Source organism: Pholcus phalangioides, unplaced genomic scaffold (genome assembly GCF_987345545.1).
Source record: "Pholcus phalangioides strain wild (caught in Gottingen) unplaced genomic scaffold, Ppha-v1.0 ptg000010l_1, whole genome shotgun sequence".
Taxonomy (NCBI): Eukaryota; Metazoa; Arthropoda; class Arachnida; order Araneae; family Pholcidae; genus Pholcus; species Pholcus phalangioides.
Genome location: NW_028301603.1, coordinates 30302254 through 30311033, shown reverse-complemented (window position 1 = coordinate 30311033; position 8780 = coordinate 30302254). Strand labels below are relative to the sequence as shown.

At 38.5% G+C, this 8780-nt stretch overlaps 1 long non-coding RNA gene across 1 annotated transcript; it reads right to left on the bottom strand.

The window, feature by feature from the left end:
- Positions 1–1631: 1631 nt before the first annotated feature.
- Positions 1632–4600, bottom strand: LOC149081266 (uncharacterized). The gene is made up of 3 exons (XR_016193416.1): positions 4176–4600; positions 2602–2849; positions 1632–1978 (listed from the first exon to the last, which is right to left on the bottom strand). It is a non-coding gene; the product is annotated as an uncharacterized LOC149081266 (long non-coding RNA).
- Positions 4601–8780: the final 4180 nt, after the last annotated feature.

Genomic DNA, 8780 nt, shown 5'->3' with positions numbered 1-8780 from the left:
ATTGTTCTTCCTGCCGGTGGCAACAGAAACATTCTGTTTATTTACTTTCTGTCCCTTCCGTGTGTTTTTTTTCCCTATCGCAATGAATGGTGTCAACCCAAGCGGTGCTCCAAGACCATCGCCGCTCAGTATGATTTGATGATAATTTTTTTGGAGAAACGTCATGTTTTAATTCAGGGGAAGCTGTCCTCTGACCTCACAAGTCACGACAAAAATACAACATGGTCACTGCTGGCGACAAAATTAAATGTCATTCCGTATGGTCCCAACAAAGATGGGAAGGATTGGAAAAAGGTGAGTACTTCAAAGTTTGTTGAATTTTACCTTGTAATTTATGAAATATAGTTAATTTATTAAATATGTTTCATTTATAAAACCAAAAGTTTTGTTTCCTGCTGATGTTAGAAAAATTACAGAAACGAAATAAGGAAATATTGCATTTAATCGCTTAAACTAACTTTTTTTTTTATCAACATCTCTCAAAGGAAAAAAAATCTAATGTAATTGTTTTTTATGTGGTTTATATAAACAATGGTAGAATGTTACAAAAATTAACAGCGGTCCAAACAGGCCTTTTTGAATCTGGTTTTTGAAGGTTGAATTAATGTGGCAGTTATGCATAGGATGATTATTTAAACCACAACATTTCTTTTTGTGTAGACATGGACTCACTACAAGAGTGCTGTGAAAAAAAATGTGAAATTCACTTCATCCAATGTCACATTTTCTCACAAGCGAAGAGCTTCTTTACATTGTGATCTCATTAAATTTAACTTTTGGGATACTGTGCCTATTACCTCTGGCATACAGAAATGTTTCACCCATTTCCAATTGAGTTTTGTGGTCTTCCAGTTAGTGCCGTCTTAATGCATAGCCCCCCCCCCCCCACCAGGTTTGAGACTGCTCTGCATTTTCAGAAACTTATAACACATACAGTTGTGACATGATGGCATTGGGTTGTATCATTATTGTATATAACTGTCTGAAAGTTTGATGCATAATGGATATGATTATGAGGTATTATTTGTTAAATCTCCTTCACTTGAATACACATTTCAGGTCCTGTTGATGTATCCCTTACTGTTCCTTCCCATCAAGAGGAAACAGCCTCAGCTTCATTGAACAGGACGCCACAATGAAGAGCTCATACAGGCACAGGAGGAAACTGCAATAACCTTCAAAGAAGTACCCACTTCTTTAAACATTCTTTCATCACAGTTATGTAACATGTTTAAAGATTTTATTGAAGTATATAAGAAAAATTAAAATTGTGATTTTTTTTCCCTTTTTATTGATTGAATTTGTATTGCTGTATTTCATTTAGATAGGTCACTTTTTAATCTCCCACAGGAGACTGGAGGATAATATGGCCCTGTTTACAGTTAAATTCAACCATTTAAAAATTCATGAAATGTATGCATTGGCTAACAGAGATCAGGAAATTACAGATTGTTCATTTTAACTTTCCAAACATTTGGAAGGATCAAGATCACTAAAAATATTTTAATAAAAACTATTTCCGATATCTTTTTAAAACCAAAATCAATGAATTCCTCACACCTTGATTAAGTAATGAGTCAACTCTCAGTTACATTTAGTTTCATTGTGCATTTATTCTTTTCTTTTCTTGCAAAATTTGAGGTATGGCAAAAATTTAACTGCCAGGACAATACATTGCAGCATAAAACATTCGAAACACAAGACATTTTATAAGCAATACTACATTCAAAAACTGAAAACATCACAATCAAAAATTCACAAAGATAAAACTTGGAAGACAAACGCAACATTTGTGCATGCCCTTCTGGTCAATAATGCTTTCCCTCCTTATTTTTGACTGCATTCACACATATAGGTTGGAAAAACACACCCGCAGTCAGTGTTTACCGCTCCAAAAAAAAACCACACAGTTCACTAGCAATAGTCATCATTACCGCTGAGCATCCATTGCCTCGATGTTAAGAGTCAGAAGTTCTGTCTGAAATAATAAAAAAACTATGTAATGATAGTTAAAAAGACTGCATAGAAGCATGTGAATTATTAAAACCTGACATTGTGTCAGACAGAAATCATTACAAATATCCTGAAATTTAGTAATGGAAAAAAAATTTTACATAAAGGGTGAGAACAGTGTTCAGACAACATACGTGTATAGTACTACAAGAATAAATTCTGTTTGATAGTTTGTATAAAGATATCACACCTTTTCTTATTTTATGTCATTGCATAGTGACAGTTTTCATCGAACGTATCATAAATGACTACTAAACCAGACATGCACCTCAGCCATATTGCTCTGTGGAACTTCTAGCAAATCGATACATGTTTGAATGTGTGTGTCCGTGTTGTGAACCTAATGTGAAGCTTGTTTCTGTCTAATGTTTGGTATAGTGATGCCATGTGGCACCCATAGGCATAAACTCATTGAAAATTTGGAGGGAGGGGTTCAGGCTCAAGTAATGGTGTCGTATAAATGCAAAAACTATATAACTGGCGCTTTTAAAAAATTAATTTCCCCCCCCCCTTTCCACAGACGTTTCCCAAAATTCAAAATCATAAAGGATGATTATTGGCAAGAAGTTGAAATACTATATTTCTCACCAATTGTGCGTTGACGTAGGAAGGCTCTGGATACTTCTTGTCAAACTTTGATGGTGCCACAACAGGTACTCCCAAAAACTCTCTTGCAGGTCGACATATTGGGACATCTCACATACTTATGTAGCATCAACGTATTGATGGCCTCAGTAACTGTATGGATAGAGTTACTCACAGACTGTTCGTACATCCCCAAACTGACGTCTTGGCTCAGGCTTCTTTGGTAGGCACCAGTGACATGCACATAGAACCTGCGCAAAAGTCAAATCAAACATGAGGTAGTTGTTCAAGATATATTGTAAAACTATTATATTTGAATAAACTAATGTTATGGTAAAGTGCTACGAGAAACTTCTGTTAGAAACAAATGCTAACGCGCTCTCGGAAAATGTAACCATCACCACCCCCCCCCAAAACATGAAAAACAATGACATATAGTGTAACTATCGGTTAGTAATGGAATGGTCATTATAACGAGCATATAGACTGTATACCGTATCTCTCACTCATCCCCCCATTGCAAAAGTACAAGGGAAGAACATGCATAAGTGAGAGCAGGGCCGCTACTAGGGGGGAAGCAGATGGGTATCGGGCACTAGACCCGAGGTGGGGTGCAAATTTCATTCTGATACCTCTCCTTCAAAACGTTACAAAGGGGCATCAAAATACTCGCTTGCCCCGGGTGACCAAGCATCTAGTTCTGGACCTCAGTGAGAGAGGCATACAAGCGAATAGCATTATTATCCATGCAGTGTGTAATCGCTTCAGTACTCACAAAAATAGGTAACCCATTAAGTGAATATTTCATTGGAACAACTGTGATGGACAAAGGGTGATCTAAACAAAATACTGTAAACTTGTTTAGGGTACTTATTAATTTTACACACACATATATATATACAGGCAAGGCTTGACAAATGGAAAAAATATTTAGGCGCCAGCCTAATTTCATAGCTGCCCTGCAAAATTTGGAAATCACAGGTTTGAGGTTGTCTCAAGAACGCAATGGGTCCATGTGCCTTCATTCCGCAGGACCCCTACGCTTGGATCTTTGCCGGTCCTTTCCAGAAAAGGTGAATTTAGAGTGTAAAACAATGAAAAATGATAGAAATCGTCCCCGGGCCCCTTCAGCCCCACCCTTGTGGGTACCATGCATGGGCCTCAGGCAAAGTTATATTCTAGGACCCCCCTAATTAACTGAAAGGGCCTGTAGCTTATAAGTTTTATGCTTTCCTCGCCAGATTCATAGCACCAACTCTTACGAGGCCACTTATGCACATCGGGTCGTGCCCGGAAGGGGCCCCACGTGTTAAGACGGCACTGCACAGAACTACATATTTTGTGCATGAGTTTTTCAAAATACTTTTATTTTGAAAGCCTAGTGTTTTTTTAATGAATATCAAAATTACCTGAAAACATCGTGAACATAAAAAATGTATAGGCCTAAATAGGCTTACGTTAAGTACTTGATTCGTTTTCCATTATTAATAAAAAAACATTCATTCAAAATGAAACACCACTACAACGAATAATTTCTGATTAAAATTATTTTAATTTAAACGTTAATTATTACTTACCTTTCTCTCAACTGTCAGCGGTGTCTCGAGTTCCGACCTATGGGCCAACATCGGCGCAATTCCTCGAACACTTTCCTCGTAGCATTTTTCTTCAACCTAAAAAGGTTCACGAATTCTTTATCCGACAGCTCAAACGCATCCATGACGTATCTATTTCAAACCGGAGCACGTGCAGGCATTTGAGAATCGTAATAATCATTTACAACACGTAAGTCGACGCCATCGCCATTGTTAAGCCTACTGAAATAATTGTCCTTCCGCTGAACGAGAGGTTCCCGGCTCTCGTTCACAATTGTCCCTCCCAGCGATCCGCATTTATCGTTCACGAAGAATATGGTCGCAAAAACTTCCCTTTTATCGCTCATAACGAGAAATCGCTGAGTGAACGATAAAATCGTTACCGGGGACAAGTAGATGGTCGAGCCCCAGGAGAGAGAAGCAGACGACAGATATTCCGAGGCTTGCATCCGGCTTATATTAGTGGAGGGAGCATCCAGCCGCCGCGACGGCAGCGACATCAAATGCAAGGAAATCACGTGACTCCGGGAAACAAAGTTCCCGGCTGGCAATTTTCCCGTAGAAATGTACAGATCGGTCCTAAATATTGGGTTTTAAAGATTAAAAAAAAAGTATAGAGAGGATGAAAAAAGAATATTAAATTATTTATTTCATTATTGCTGGAATTATTTCTTTCATTGATTCTGAAATTATATCTCATTAATTTTGGAATTATCTATTTTTCATTAATTATGGAATTATCACTTTTATCAATGCTGAAATTATCTCTTACATTAATTCTAGAATATTTTCTTTCATTAATGCTGAAGTTATCTTTCATTTATTGTTTTCCCCGATTTAGGAACCGTTCAAGTATTACGTAAGCAAATTTTTAGCCATTTTTGACCCCCCCCCTTATCAGCAAAATTTCGTCATCAGCTCTACCCCTCTGAATCGTAACGCATATAGGTGGGATCGGAGACGTACGGGGGAGGAGGGGGGGGGCATAAGGGGGGCTCGAGTATAAGCCGAGTTTTTTTGTGGGAAAATTCGTTCCTCAAGTGAAGGGTGGAAGGGGGGGGGTCGGCTTATACTAGGGTCAGTTTTTGATGGGAAAATATCGACCCCCACAATCAGTAGTCATTTTTGTAGCAGTGTTCGAGAAACTGGCGTTATTGGTATGGGATATGTTCAAACCCCACAGAACGGATAATGTCAAAGCCTATAGGCACAAAGAAATCGAAAACGTCATTGGCTTTGATACCAGGTGGGCTAACGTCGATTGTACAGCCTTTAGATGTGAGCATCCACAATCCTGTCAAAGACTATTTGAGGAATTTGTGGATCGAACGGAAAAAAACTACAAAAAGTGGTGCCTTGAAGAAACCTGACATTAGCCTAGTGAGCCAATGGGTGAATGAGGCGTGGAATTCTGTTTCCACCGAAATTTTCATCCGATCCTTCAAAAAGTGTTGCATCAGCAATGCGATGGACGGAACTGAAGATGATATCTATCCTGTTTGAAAGTGACAATGGCGATGACAGCCCAGATGAGGATAAAAACGAAGATGCCGCACCCCCTATTATGATCTGATGGATTACGATGAGCTTGGAGAAGAAAGTGATTAAAAAGTTTGAATCATCATTTTCTATTGTAAATTTCCGTCAGCTATTCATTTTGCATGAAATTATACGAATTTTTTTCTCTACAATGCACGGACGTTTTTGGGGTCGACTTATACACGGGGTTTCAATTTATTGCGGTTTTGGTGGTCCTGAAGTTCGGGGGTCGGCTTAAACACGAGTATATACGGTAGTTATATACAGGGTGATTCAAAACTCAGCGTACAAACTTTTAGGGGAGGTAGGTAACACAAAACAGAATTACGTATGAATGTACGACCGGAAACCCCAACCTGATCAGCTGGAGAAGAAGATGCAGAAATGACAAGCAAGCAATAATGGGTGGGAAAACTCTTTATTTAGCGATACTTTACACGAGGACCGTACGTGTACACGTTAAGCTTCACACAACAGGTGCTCAAAGTTCTTACCATACACAGTTTTTTGGGTGACTCCCGAATTATGTCTTTTGTTAGCGGACTCTGGCCAGGGGATTTCCGGTCACATCGCTAAGTGGCTCGGAAAAACCCGAAATTTGCACATTGGCCGCGGATTAATATTCAACGAATAATTCGCGAACTTGGTCATTTCGGGCTTTGGCAGTAACATATGCATTTCACAGACACCCTGTATATTATTCTAGGCCGAAACTGAACATTGGGGGGGGGGGGGACTGTATGTATTGCTTAATTTCTTTTCCCTAGAGATATTCTGTTTTTTAAATGGTGGTGCTTAGTTTTTCCCCGGATTTGTAGAAAAGCTCCGGTAAACACGATGTCCCGGATTCAAAATCCTTAAACCTTACGCCTGGCCCTGGGTACACGTACAGGGTTTTATCGTCTCCAGCTATCCTGACGAACCCCTCCCGGAAACTGTTCGTGAGATTACACACACACACACTCGACCTGTCTAGTTATATCGACAATCGCACAGCAAGTGCGTCTACACAAATCCCTCGCGCTTAATCCGACATCACGAAATAGAGTGTTCGTTGGTTTGGAGAGGAGAAAGAGGGCTGTGTTGCCATTCCACGATGGACAAATCCCTCTTTCTCTCTCTCTCTCTCATTCTCCCCCCATGTATTTCCTCAAGATTTTATGTGTGTGAGAGTGTAGTGATTTATAAATAAATGTGTGTACACGTTCCTCTCGGAAAATGATCTCGAAACTTCTGTGAAGCGTGACTCTTACAGAAACGATTCGAATGAATGTCTACGAACACGGTCCAAGTTCGAGAACGAGCTCTTTCCCGCCCCCCCCCCCCGCCCGCCTCTTCCTTTTAACAACGTTGTTCATTCGGCTGGAATCGTGCATTGGTCACGAAAAATCATTTCTCTGAATATTGTGCGACATTCTGTCCCGATGTGTATGAGTTTTATTCAGGGGGAAGTAGAAACCAGCATCCGTATGTGCTCCTAACTATCCTCGAATTGGAAATGGACTAAAAATGTACAGGATGTATCAAAAGCTCGTTAAAACTTCAAAAGGAAAATTGATTTCGAAGGGAACTAATGGGGGATGATAAAAAATTGTGATTGGCACGAATGAGATCGGATTGTTTTTGGAAGAAAAAATAGTTCTAGAAATCGACGATAGATAGCGCCAACATCATTTGATGTCATCTACGTGTATTCATCAAACCAAATTAAGGGCATGATTTGCATAAATCAAATAATGTATGTTAGCGGTTTCCATCAGTGTACTCTGGATGTACAGTTTTTGTATTTTTGCTTTGTTTCTGTATTTTCACATTTGTCACATTTTGTATTTTTACGTTTTTGTTGCATTTTGACCAAGAAACAGCTATGTAGAGCACCAGACCCATTTTAATGGTCTACATCTCCTTCATCATGGAGATCACTATTCTCTGATCACTGGCTATATTTTGGCAAAAAAGTTTTTTTTTACTTTAATTATTACTGCAAAATTGGCAGCATCCCCAGGAAGCACACCACACATTGTAACGGGACATGTAAACGGGACGTCTAAAGCCCCGTTTACATGACAAATAGAAAATAGAATTTTCAGCAGTGACTGCTCCCCATTTCTTTCCGTACGAAGGAACGACGTCGTCAAGCGAGTGCTAGAACTCCCAATGCTACAGCAATATTGCACATGTAGACGTGGCTAAAGTGAGCAACATACCCAAAATTGTGCAAAAACTTTATCATAACACTTCACTTACAATATGGAATATACATCGCATCACTAAAAATCCACACACAGCACATAGATTCGCAACCAGACTTTCGAATACAAGCGCTTAGAGCACAACTCACTGAGCAGTAAACTGGCCAAGACCGGAGTTGCGTTTAGTTCGAAAACAAAAAAAAAAAAGAAGAGATAATGTAGAGTAGATTCAAATGCACTTCATTCGATGTCATCATCCTGCATCACGTGCATTCATCCATTTCATTGAAGGTGGATTTGCATAAATTTACTTCAAATACTCTACGTTACTGCCATCTACCAGGAACTGTAAAAACTATTTTTTTGTATAAAAATTTCCATTTTTTACTGGTTTGCTTCATGCAAATTACAATTTTTGTTATTTTTATTTTGAAATTATTTCTTTTTTGATTTTGACGATTTTTTGGAGCACTATTTGAACTGTTAATTTTATTATAAAATATTTGAATATAATAAAACTTTTTAAATAATATTGATTGTATTGTCTTTACCTGTAAGTAATAGGTTGTAGAAGTGTTACTAGGAGCTGGTTTCAGAGAGGTAATAATACTGCATGATTACATATACAATCGAATCCCCCAGATAAGTTGGCATAGGAACAATGCTAGATAACCTGGAATTCCTTTATAACGAAATTTCGTTTTAACAAAGTGATTCCTCCGGTCTTTTAGCGTTCGTTATAATGGGATTCGACTGTATATATATATATAGCATCTTCTAAATTTGTTATGATAAGAAGCCTCATACTTTTCATATTTAACATGGCGAAAAACTATACTCTTATACAAATATCATG